The 13,307-nt window shown below is 44.7% G+C and overlaps 1 protein-coding gene across 1 annotated transcript in view; it reads right to left on the bottom strand.

Annotated features, from left to right (window-relative positions):
* Nucleotides 1-13,307, bottom strand: part of LOC6589476 (protein naked cuticle) — a 131,952-nt gene that overhangs the window by 91,019 nt on the left and 27,626 nt on the right. The window lies entirely within an intron of this gene.

Below are 13,307 nucleotides of genomic sequence, written 5' to 3' on the forward strand. Positions count from 1 at the left end.
TAGGGACACTTTGTTCCATGTTAATATTTCTCACATCTAATAAACTTTTCTCTCGCTCTAGCCCGTTCGTTGTGCCCCTTCCCCCCTTCCCCTCGTTTATATAATACGCTTAATCAAATGTTTATCTTCACACAGAAGTGGATGGGGGATTGGGGGGTTGGGGGGGTGGAGGATCTTGTGATTTTTTCTCATTTATTTTCCTGCGCATAGATTATGTAAATTTTTACTACTTTCACTTCGACATTTTCATTATGTTGGAGCCATAGACAACGGGGCCATCGCCTGTCACTGCTGCCAGCCCCCCACTCCTCCACTCCTCCGCTCCACTCCTGCTCCTGGCTTGCCTTGAGAGCTGGTGAAAAATTGCGCGCTCATTTTGAAGGAAGAAAAGCAACACGGGAAAAAATGTGCTCAGTAGAACGTATTTAAAATACTTGCACATAATTTATTTTCGCGCGAATACAAATCATTTCATTTTCGTGCAAGTCACGGATGGCGCAAAAGTGTAGCATATCTTACGGCGCCCGAGCCCATTAAAGGCAGCTCCCAAGGAGCAGCCAGGCAGCCAGGCAGCCAGAAGCAGAGCCTCTGATGATGGTTATATTACATTAACTGCAGGCAGCACCAGCAGCACCACCACTTCCAACAAATAGTGGCTTCGTGAGCCAAAAGTAAAATGAAAATAAAATGTAGCCTAAAAAAAGGGGCTACAACCTCACACACACACACACAGGCGCACACAGACCCACAGACTTGAACGCAATGAATACGTAAAGACATAGAGAGAGTGAGCGAGAGATACACATAGGAAAACGGAGGCCTTCGAATGCTCGACCAAGGGAGTGGATTGGAATTTGTACGATTTTGACATTTTGTTTGATGATAGATCCCTAAAAACGTGTCATATATTGTACTCGAAGTCGTTTCTCCTTCTCCAAGCCACTCTCTACCGCCCAGTCTGATATTCCCCAGAGCTACCCTCGCTGGAGAGCGTTGAGCGAGTGGCAGGGAATAGGAAACTCCACAGACAGCTGGCAAAACACTTTGTGACGCCTGTAATGGTGTCTGTTTTGGGGCGAGTACACACTCCTCTTGTGTAGGGGCGGGTAGGGGGGTGCCCTGCTCATTAGGATAGTGCAATTCTGCCAGCGAGAGAGTGCAGCAAAAGTTACTCAAATGTCCGGGGATCACTAAGCGTATGCGTAATTAAATTTCACGTGCGAGGAGCGTAGGAAAAGAAGGCACGAAGGTGTCACAAATGAAACCAGGTTGTCTGCCACATGTAAATACATTCCACGAGCGGGTGTGTGAGGAGCGGGCTATTTGCATTCCATTTAATCCAATCTTAAAGACCCAGACAGCCGCAGGCCTGTGCAAAAGTTAAGTGATTGGAAAATCCCATCTCTGGGAGTGTCATGGGTCAGAGTTCACACACACACACACCCACACTGTGATATCTGGGCCACAGCTGGCGTGTGTGTGTGTGTGTGTGTTGGGGGCGCAAACACAAATCAAAGTCACAGGCAATGCCAGTGTTATAATACCCTTATCTGTTATCTTATCAGCCAAAGGACTATCTCTGGCCTGTCCTGTCCTGTTCTGTCCTGCCCTGTCCTGTCCGTTGTTGAGGCTGAAGAAGCATCAACAAATGTCTGGCTGTCAGACATCGCCTCTGACACTAATTGCTTGACCTTTTTTCTCTTTTGTTGAGGCACCAGCAGCCGTCCATTGTTGAACTTTGTAGCGCGGCCAGAATTTGCATGCGAACCGCTGACCCGGCGACCAGGCCAGGCACAGCCGTTGACATGGATAAACCACTTCAAGTCAAGTGCACACACAGGGCCAAGTCGTCGTCGTAGCCGCAGCCGCAGCCTCAGCCGCAGCGGCAGTCAGTAACCAGCCAATCAACCGGCTGTCCCCCGATACCCTAACCCCTAGCCACCCCCTCCTTAAACCACAGGAAAATCCATTAGAAATTTTCAACAACAAAAAAATATATACATTTAAGCAGAAAAAGTTCAAGAAGTCATGGGGTCATGGAGTCATGGAGTCATGGAGTCATGGTTGATATAAAGTTGAAATAAATGTTGTTTTTGTTTTTGTAACCGCGTTGACAGTCCTGGCTGAAGAAAAGTTTCTGCGGCAAAAGGCTAACAAGGATTTGCTTTAGGGTTTGAGGGAAAACCAATATTTGAAATAGGAATTAAACAGTTTTCTGCTTTAAGGCGGGGGTGGGGTAGGGTTGAAGTCAGTCCCCTGTTCGTCCACCTGCCACACAGCAGATCTACCCACAACTGTCATTCTAATAAGCCAAGTCCTGTCCCAACTACCCAACTGCCTGCTGCCCGGTCCCTGCTCCTTCGGTGGCAGCTGCTGGCGACAATATGCATGGCACTTATTGCCACTTCAGTTGGCATGCGAACCAGGCTAATAGCCTGGGCCAGGCCATGCCCCCGTATCGCAACACCTCCAGGCTCCAGGCGGCACACCTGCAGCGCTTCAAAAATTTTATTTACTCAAGCTCCAAGCTCCTCCTCCTCCTCCTCCTAGAAGGAGCATCAACAGGAGCTTCGGTGTCGTACTGGTGACACTTTTTGGTTTTTTATGCTGCACATAGAGCACGGATAGCACTCTAGCCACGTCTCCTGCCGCCTTTCTCTCTGCTGCCACAAGAAATCTCAACTTGCGAGGGCACAAAAAACAGTGGAAAGAGTTAAGGGGGGAGGAGGGGGACGGGGGAGGGGGAGGGGGAGAAGCCGTTACTTGGCTGCTGCCGCGTGTCCAAAAATCTCTGCAAACAGATACAGTTGCAGTGGCACTTGCACCGTGTTGCACCGTTGCAAGCTGTTTCATTGCCTCCAACTGCAGACTGCATATTAAATCTATGTGGCACGTTGCACGTTGCACGGTGCAGTATGCACAGCATCATAACCCCTGGAATCTGCTTAAAATTTATGCACTTGTGGGATTTTTATATTGCACTTGCACTAGTCGCTCTCTCCCTCTCCCTCTCTCTCTCTCTCTCTGTCTCTTTCTCAGCATTTTCTGTGCTTTTCATTTTGTTTTATATTCAGTTTTTGTTGGTCGCATAAAAATAATGTGACACCTTGATATATGAATATGTTTGCTCTACTTTTATAAGATTTATTTAAGCCAGGGCCCAAAAAGGTGTGTAAAAAAAAGTAAGAAGGGTGGGCTTTGGGGAGCCTGGGAGCCAAAGATTTAATGGTTTTATTTAGGATTAAGGAAGCAAGAATATGGATTAAAAATTACACTTTAGTTGAAGGGATTTCCAACGATATAGACATATTTTTGTTGCATTTGTTAAGCCCCAGTAGGTGTAGATTTTATCTAAGGAAAGCACTCTTCCAGGAGTCTATATTTCACAGCTTCTTCCTTTAATAATTCCTCATGAAAAACATTCCCTTCTTTTGTCTTTGCCCAGAGAAAATCCATAACTCAGCGCCGTCGCTGTCCAGAAGCCTCTTTAATAACTTGTGGCCTCTGTGAGGCGATTGCTTGACCCACATGGCACCATAAACAATGAAATGTATTAAAAATACATACATATACACACCCCGACACCCATACATATGTGCAACATATGCGGCACACAAGAGCAAAGGAGAGCAAAGTTGCACAAGGAGAAATTCTGTTGAAAATTTAAAGAAATTTTTGCACATTTCCCGTTTGTTTCATTGTTGTTGCACTTGCAGCTTGACACAGTTTTCGGTCACACCCATTTATTTACAATGTCAACGAGGGGCGGCCAAATGAAACAGATGAAGAGACTCTGAAAGAGAAAGAGGCCCTACCCAGGGCTCAGGCTCGCATGAGCCTCCCAGCCATGAAATTTGCATGCAATTTTAACACAGAAAACAGAGAAAGAAAGAGAGAGTGGGAGAGCGTGGGAGAGAGTGGGAGAGAGCGGGAGTTGGGGCCTTAATGAGAGAAGCCTCAGCCAAGGGTGATTGGGCTCTGGGCCTGTTGACCTTGTCAGGAAACCTTGAACTGCGCCCATTCCCTTTCCCAAATCAATTCCAGAGCACGCCTCTTTGGTGTCGCTTCTAACCGAGTAATTTCAGTGGCTAATTAGACCGCATTTCTGCGGAGGCAATGGGTATGCCACTGGATGACAGTCGAATCTATTGGCTGGCCATTGAAATGGAGAGCGTCTGAATGGAAATTGTATTAATTTCCACTTTTCTCAAGTCTTAAGTTTCTCTCAAAGTCTCTGTCTTTGCTTTTCTTTTTTTTTAGTTTTTTTTGGGTGAGTTTTAAGTTTTATTTGATTTTAATTTCCGTTTTGTGGCTTGCCCCCGCAATTGGTGGGGCCTTCGATTTGCTTTTCATTTTCTTTGGTTTTCCTTTACGTATGTTGGCCTTTTAGTATTTTTCGAAAAACCGCAGAGCGTGTGTGTGTGTGAAAATTGAAATGTCACCAGTTCAGAGTCGAGTCGGGGACTGGGTTTCCCTCTGGATAACCTTCTACCAACGTGCTGCCTCTGGCTCCGGCTCCGACTCCGGCTCTGGCTCTGGCTTTGGCGTGTTTCGCTTTTCTGCTTGTCTGCCGTTGACAGTCATTGACAGCGCTGAACGGGCCGCACTACGCAGGGGCTAAAAGGGGCGGAGAGCGGAGGGGGGAGAGCGTTGCATGGTAGCAATGTTGCATGCCAGTCTGCACTTAATGCTGACTCAACGCAATATAAGTTCTTATTTGCACAGGCGGCTGGGCCCCAGTCTCCCCAGCTGTCGGAGGTTGCGTTTTCTTTGAGCATTTTGATACCCTACATGGGCCATAGCAGACTTTTGGCCAAAAACCGAAACTCAAGAAGATCTTTTAAAGGAAAAATGTTGTACATTTTTACAGGATTTGCTGTCCATTGATTTTCCACCATTTAAAAGCCTCAAGTAGGGTCCTCCAAATTCGTTGTGGCCGAACCACATATTTAGGATTTTTGTTAAGCAAGCCACTTGCATTAGTCTACCCCTCCAGCCTCCGGCCCTGCCCCCTGGCGTCCGCTGACTTTCACATTTTCTACTGCTTTTTGGCACAAATCGTTTTATTCTTTTTCTTTGAGAGTTTAAAAGCGTTTTCGTTAGGATTTAGTTGCATGACTTTTTGCTTTTAGCATTTCGACCGACAAACGTCAAAGCCATCCCCCCCCCCCCCCCCACCCTACTGGCCCCTCCTAACTATCCCTGAAAGGGGGTGGATTTCGTTTGGCAGCTCCTCAATCCTCCCATGGACCAGACACGTACCCCTGTGGCTGGACGTGCACGGCATTTCCAAATACAAATACAAATACTCAACATGGCCGCATTTTTTAACAGCCTTCCCTGCCACCCCCCTCTTTCCGACCCCCTTCCCCCCGGAATGTAGTTTCTATAAATTGTGTTTTAGTTTCTTTTTTTTTTTTTGTGCCTCGCTGCAGTTCTGCTGTTTTGAAATATTTTGGATTTGTAACAATTTGTTTTGTAGCCCGAAATGGCAACTATTTAGATATTTTGTTTGCCCAATATCTCGGCCAAAGCAAATGAAATGTTTGATCTCTTGTTGAAACAATGGAAAGTATTTTGGAAGAGAATATTATAGAATTTCCAGCACAAAAAACCACTAAAGAAATATCTCATCTTTGCTTAAATTTTCCTCTATAAAAACTGTGGCTTTGGGGAAAAGTCACAAGTTTTTGCCTTCACCGCCAGTGTTCGGCTTAGTTCCCAAGACATGTTGACACACTTGCCGCCAAAACCAAAGTAACCTCCACTGGCAGGACCTCCAAGGGCGGCAGGGACTATCTCCCAACCCATTTGGTGGCCTTTGTTTGCGGTGAAAGTTTTTCTGCTGCAGCTTTTCTGTTAATTCGGTCAATATTTGCCGAAACGAAAACTCGGCGAAAAAAAGAATCTCCTATTTAACCCTTTAATGGTCGTTGGGTTAAAGTTTTCTTTTGGCCCTCACTGGGAAAATAAACTTATTGACTGTTTGTCAGCGCCAAAGGGGAGCAACAGTTGCAGTCGCCTCCACCTGGACATTGTCCGGTGCATTATTCATGGTGGTCGTAGATTTGGTTACGCGTAAAACCCCCCATTCGGAAAATCCCACAAGCCCCACTCTGGACGGACGACTATCTCCATTACTAGAGTTTTTTCTCCCTCGCAGCCGCAATGGCTTCGAGTCTTTATGGAAATAACTGGAGAGAATAAAACAACAAGGCAACAGCCGGGCTAGAGAGGCCGAAACGGTTGATACTCTTAGAGATCTAAAGGGGATATGGAGTCCAGAGGATATGGATTCACCGGAAGAGATCATAAAAGCTATGAAACTATAGCTGGGGGAGCGTTTACTCTCAAAAACATGATTTTCAAAGGTTTAGGGAAGGATCTTTGCAAAGATAAAGCGCCTTCCCTCCAGCTCCCAATCAAAGACCCCCCCAAAGTCCTCTAACCCTCCGCTAGGGTATGGAGCCATACAAAAAAAAATACCAGAATACGCAAGAAAAAAGAATCCCCCATCTATTTGGAATGAAACTCTCCCAGGTCCTGGTTCCCAGGCCTTGGTTTCCTCTCCCCCCACCCCCCCGCAGCTGCCATGTGGCTACCCCTTGAGCGTTAATTGCGATTCGAGTTGTTTATCCAACTTACCTCCTGTTTAGTTTAGCCTCACGCTCTAGTTCCAGTCTCCCCCTCTCGGATTCCTTACGGGTTAAGCCTGAAAGCAACAACAAGAGAAAGTTTTTTGTTGGTTTTTTTTTTTTGGCGTTAGTTAAATTTGTTGAAAATTATTTGCCTTTCCTGTTGTTGATGATGGTGGTGGTGCAGAGGGATAGGGATAGGGTCTGGGGTGCCGGTCTCTGGTTGGGGAATATTCTTGGAGGAGCCTTAAGTTAATTAGTTGAATTTGTGTTCAAGAGTTTTTTCTGTGTGTGCTCCGAGCTGTTGGGGAATTTTTCCTAGTTTAATTTAGTGGATGCAAAAGTTTTGTCTGAAGCAGGGGAAAGTGCGAGTACGAGAGGGATTTCGGTTAAACGAGTTAGGAACTTTAAGAAAGAGAGAGAATTGCCTTTTGGCTAATAATGGAATTTTCACAGGAATTTGATTCAAGATATTCCGTTGGCAATTTGTTTAGTTTGTGCATATATTTTTTTCACAACAAATTTTTTTGCTGGTGGGGCGATGGAAAATTTACATAAATCAACTGTGAAGCCAGTTCTGGCTATCTTTTCCGAACTCCGGCTCTCGGTACTCCCTTTGCCCACTTTTTTGTTAGCCAATTTTCAATGCTGGCTTCTGGTTTTGGCCTGGCCAGGCCACAACAAACAACACTGACCATAAATAATCAAATCTTATACACAATCTGCAAACAGATTTTGCGTTTCTAATAAATTTCACTTTGCAAGCAACACACACACAAAAAATAAAAGAAAAACAACAACAAAAACGAGAAGAAAGACTCCTAAAAAGGCACCAAAAATGCTTGGGGGGAGTGCCCGTGCCCGAAAGGCAAACACTTTTTGTGCGTTCCACCAGACAGCCGCAAAAAAAAAAAAAAATATGTATTAAATTTATATTTATGCGATGGTAGTACAGAAAATATATAGGAGATGTCCTGCATATACTATATGCATATTAAGTACACTGAGCAAAACCACTATTCGATTTAGATATTTCCTATTAGATCCCACCCCGCTTTCGCCCAGTGTACCGCCTTATATATGTACTATTTATCTTTAGTCTGCTTCGAGCTCATATTGGATTGGAAATCTTGATGGTGCAGAAAACTATAGCACGAGAGCGACAACAAATTATGGTTCACTGGGTTTTCTAAACGCTTTTCCACCACTCTCTCTCTCTCTCGCTCTCTCTGTCCAGCATTTTTGTTCTTTCGGTTCAGTGTGTCCTCTGCCGTCAAGGACGAGTCGAGGCAAGGCAAAGGCCCCCTTTGGCTTCATATTTATTTGGTGTGAAAATGTGGTTAGAAGTCAATAACATAATAAAAACGTTGACGTTGAAGGTCGCCTGAAGAATGGGCCTGAGATAGACACATGCGAGCGACCACAGGACAAAAGATAGAGATACAAACGGGGGGGAGGGGGGCTGACGGGGGAGGGGGTGTGGGATATAAATTTATGAAAATTGTCTGTGCCTGGAGGCTCTGGTGGGGCTTTTTTCGAAATTGTTATTGAGAAACCGAGACCGAGACCGAGATTGTGGTTCAAGGGGGGTGGAGGCGGGGTGTTTTCCCTCTGGTGGTGAACAATGCGCGTACAAAAACTTTCATTGCATAACAATAGGCGCACTGGCGAGCCGCAAGCAGCATTTAAATGTAAATACCTGCAGCCCACAGGCTGAAAACTGAAAACTTTTCTGCGCTTTTTGGCCATGTAATGAAAGTCCAGGCATTCCATGCCATTCCCGGCCTGGTCTCCGGTCTCTGCTGCTTTCTCCTTTCTCCCTTCTGGCAAGTGGCTCGTGGTCGTTGGCACGTGAAAGAAAAAGTGCAGGTGGTCTCTCTCTCCACAGAACAGAATAAATAAACTTCAACTTTTTGCTGGCCACAATTTCTATTTTCTTTTTTTTTTTACTGCGTTCCCTTTTGGCAGAGGAGAAAAATATCTAAAATTGCGGCATTGCGAGAGCGTAAAACAACAATAACGAATCGCACACAGAAATGGGCCAAAGAGAAAGAAAGAGAAATTGAAATAAAAGCCGGGAGAAAAATTTTCGCTTTTTATTCGTTATTCGTTATTTTATATTTGTTTTTATTTTTTATGTATATATATATTTGTATTATTTCCAGAAGGCAAGTGGGTGGAAAAATGTTGTTAAGCTTTAAACTGCTGGCGGTCTCAAGATGTGAGAGTAATTGAGAACAAATAAATACAAGTGCGCGGGGGGGGCAAATGGGAGAGGGGGAACAGAGACAGAGTGTCGGTGGAAGATAAAAGAAAGCCGAAGCAGACGAATTCCCAACGAAATGTGTGAAAATGAGGCATGAAATAAAGGAATTAATGAAAGAGAAAACAAAAAACAAGAGAAAAATATATAAAATAAATCAATAAAAAAAGTAAAGAAGAAATATTTAAGAAGAATATTTAAGAAATAAAAAAAAGGCAGACAAAATACTTGCACTAGAAAAAGATTAAAGACAACGAGGGAGAAAAGACAGTCCACTGGAGGAAGGCCTTTAAACCGGTAGTAATAGCAGGTCTTTGGGGCCGCTGGCAGGATGTTCATAGACAGGAATGGCAACCGACACAGGCCCAACAATAAACAATTCAGGTTCCTCTAGGTTATGAGCGATTCGACCATAAAAATCATATCGAACTCAAATCTATTAAGACTTGGGGTATTCTTTCAGCAGGTGTCACTATAGATAGTGCTTGAAAGGCTTTAAAAATAAAACAGTTCGAATTTATGCAGCATCACCAACGAAATTTGGTCCTTTAAGACGGATTCATCATTGATCTGGAGAATAGAAGCTAGCAGGCACTCTTGCATGGAGTAGGATTATTGGGAAAAGACATTTAAGAGTCATTTTAATTGGACGTTGACATGCAATGAATGCATCTTTCAAGAGTCGATACAATTACTGCAACATCAAGTGGCAGTTGGCATCAAGTTTGCAGGTAGAATCCACGAGGAGAAGAGAAGATCCAATCTTCAGCCAGGCGTTAGGGTCTGCTTCCACTGGTTGTCCTTCAATGCCATTCGGGATGGAATTATTAAGCTTCTGATGGCCAATCATATGTAAACGTAGCCTGATACAACTCCCAATCGAGAAGGAGGTTGATGAACCCTTAGAAACAGCCCATAAATATACATCTATAATAATATTTGATATTCAAACATCTTGAAAGATGTATTACTGACTTTAAGTGAGATTTCCTGGTAAAAGATACGACAGTGTCACAGTACAAACGTCTTATTGCTTTTCTTAGTTGCTTTTCCATCGGCGCACATTTGCATGTTCCAAGACTTGCCTTTGGGTTTATCCACTTCGGCTCTGCTTAACACACTCCACTCTACTCCTCGTTTGATGTGCCACTTTCCAGTGATAAGGTTTCACAATTTGCTTCCCATTTGCACGCACACTCACAAATAGATACAGATACAGAGACAGAGACAGATACAAGGATGGGCCTGCTGCTCAATTTCATTTTTACGCTCACCAATTTCTGTTCTGTTCTGTTCGTGTTTTCCTTTTTTTGTTTGCTGCTTTTCATTTGTGTTTTTCCTGTACATTTGGTGGAAAACATTTGCCAGTTGTTTTTTCGCATTGCTCTTTTGTGTGTGTGTGTGTTTTTTTATATACTTTCTCTTCGTGTTTATAGTTTGTCTCTCCGCCTCTTGTATCTGATGTTTATGCCATCTCTTTCGGAGGATGATGATGCTGACATAAATCTTTGATATATTGCCATGCAGCTGCTGGACTAATAAATCCTGGGCCTCTGTCGTGTGTCCTCTGTCGCCTGTCACTTGGTTTCACTCATTCATTCAGCCCCGAAATCCTTTCGCTTTTTTTAAAGCTCAAAAATCAAATCAAATTCGTGGGCGGCCCCCGTTTTACAAAAGTCATTATAGAACAAGTGTTGGCCGCTCTCCCAGCGGACACTTGAGCATAATTAATGTCCTGCCACGCCCCCCGCGCCAAACAGGATGTGGCGACCGGAACAGATCGGAACCCCCCCCCCGCCACCACCAACAACCACTCAAAAGAGACTCGACGCAATTGTCGCTCCCAAATTAATTTGTATAATTTTACAGTCGCAATTGGATGGCGCTTTGGAGGGGAGGGGCGGGGAGGGTGGAGTCGACACAGCGGTGGCCAGCGAGACTTATTCCCAGGAGGCAGGCGCGAAACCCTGCGGCATTCAAATGAAGTTTCGTTGGCGCCGAAAAGTAGGCAATTATTTTTTTAGGCCAACAAATGGACGAGCGAAACAGTGGAAGATGGAAGGTTAAAGAATAAGAAAACCGAAAGGAAGAAAAAATAAATGTGAAGCGGAAAAACCATGGAAATGAGTTTAAGAAACGGTTGCTAGCCAGGCCAGTGGAGATACACTCGGCAAAAGACCATTTCAGTAGAAGAAAATATTACCAATATTATATTTGTATTACAGTTTTCCCAGTGTAAGAAGATAAACCAAGGAAAAGTGTGGCCTCCAAAGAAGTTTCACCCCCAACCGCCACCTAATTAGTGGCCGCCATGCCGTCCTCCTACCGTCTTTCAGCATCCTCTCGCTTGGCCACTTTCAACCTGATTAATATTTAATGGGAAATCCCATGCCGCACCACTCTATATATCGATTCTGCTATCAATTGCTATCAAGATGTAAATGCAACTACTTTCCAGATGGGGCAGGGGGGCTTCGCATCGATGCTGCAACACTTGATTGACTTTCACAGCACATTTATTTTGAAACCTTCAGGCAGCCGTTGGCCGCAAAGCCAACTTTTCAACGACTTGGCTCAACTTTAAACTGCAGCCAATGGCTACAGAAAGCAATTCGTGGCTTACACAGAGGGGGACACAGAGGGAGAGCTGGTCACAAGAAGATGCAAGAAGTTTTTCCCCTCCAAAAAAAAAAGGTACAACTTTCCAAAGACGCGAAGAAAACTCAGAGGCAACCCTGGAGCGGTGGCCTCAAGTTATTTAGTGCCTGCCTGGAAAAGGAGTGCACGGCGACCGTATCTATTGAAAAGCAAGTGTTTCCACCTTCAGAGAGTTTCCGCTCTCCACCGCATGCCAATAAAATGTAATTTCCTGTGATTCCTCTTTTGTGTGGCGAGCGCGGAACTTGCAATTGCAAATTGATAAATACATTTAACAAGGCGCTGCGGCAAATAGTAGATACATCTTCTATATCCCCGTACGATAGGAGAGTGTGCACGTTTCACCCTCATGATTTGGTATGCTTCAGCGATTTGTTTCGCCTTGTGTGTGGGTGCGGGTTTCCACGCTTTTCCTTGCTTCTCCTTGCTTTTCCTTGGCCCGGGCCTGACCCAATTTACGGCACTTTCGATCGCGACACATGTGGCACACACAATGCTCCCTTATAGGCAGGTTCCTTTTCCCCGGCCTCCCCCCCCCCCCCCCCCCCCCCCCCTCAATTTTTATTGCTGCGGCTTTTGGGGTCGGGCGCCTGGCAGTTGTTTTCCAAGTTTTGCATAGCGTAGTTTTCGGATTTTCCAGCTCGGATTTTCCACTCTCCCCATCTCTTATTCACTCGCTTCTTTGTGGAACTTTTGGGTAGAACATAAATCACCAGAGCATAGTTTTTATTTCAAGTTTTTTTTTGTAGAGGGAAAACCCAACTAATTGTGTGTGCCTGTGTGTGTGTCAGGAGAGTGCCAGTGTGTGCGTGTGTGTGTGTGTGTGCGTGTGGATAATTTGTTGCTCTCACTTCGGTCTGGCTTTAAATTTATTGTTGCTGTCTTGCAGCAAGTGTCAAATGCAGACGACTTCAACAATCGCATGATAAACGAGCAAATGTTGCCACCTTCCGCCACCCACCGCCACCCACCTCCCCTCCTTTCCGCACTTGCAGCGCAGCTGCAATTCTTCCTGCCACATCCTCTCCGACTTTTGTTGCACTTTCCCACTAATTATGTCTGCTCATTATTAACCCCGATGTCGAGCCAACAAGGAAACACATTTGACATCAGACAGCAGACAGAGACAGCCAGAAATAGAGAGAGAGAGCGAGGGAGAGAAAGGAGAGAAAAAAAATAACCAGCAAAAGGTGAAAATAAATTCCACTCACTTAAGCAAATTTGACAGACAGGTTTTCCATTAGCAAACATGCTTTTGTCATTTGCGCAAATTAATGCATGACAGATGGCAGGGGCGATGGTCGGGGGTTAAGTAAGGTCCACGAGGGGTTAACAGTGTGGGACAGAGAGAGAGGGAGATAAAGCACATGCTGCTTATTTTGGCATTCACTTGGCCAGCTCTCAAAGAAGGTCAACACTGTGTTGGCCCTCTGTGGCTAATTTATTATCTAGAGAAGAGTGAAAGAAGTCGCTGGCCTTCACTCACTTGCATAATTTGTGGCTGAAAGTTATAGCGAAAAGGTAATCTGGGGCTGGCTTAAGCCCTAAGTCCAGAAGCCCAAGAACATGGAAGAAGCAACTACTTAAAGGCTCTATAAAAAATGTAATTTTAATCCAAATAATAAAGATCCCCAAGAGTTTACTGTCAATATTATTCTGAAGGCATTGAACCTTTAAAAACAGTCTTTCGCATGGCCATAAGATAGGTTCTTTTATATGGTTCTAGGAGGCAACCCCAGGGCCACTCGCTT

This window comes from Drosophila persimilis, unplaced genomic scaffold, assembly GCF_003286085.1.
Source record: "Drosophila persimilis strain 14011-0111.01,24,50 unplaced genomic scaffold, DperRS2 tig00000191-arrow-pilon, whole genome shotgun sequence".
Classification (NCBI taxonomy): Eukaryota; Metazoa; Arthropoda; class Insecta; order Diptera; family Drosophilidae; genus Drosophila; species Drosophila persimilis.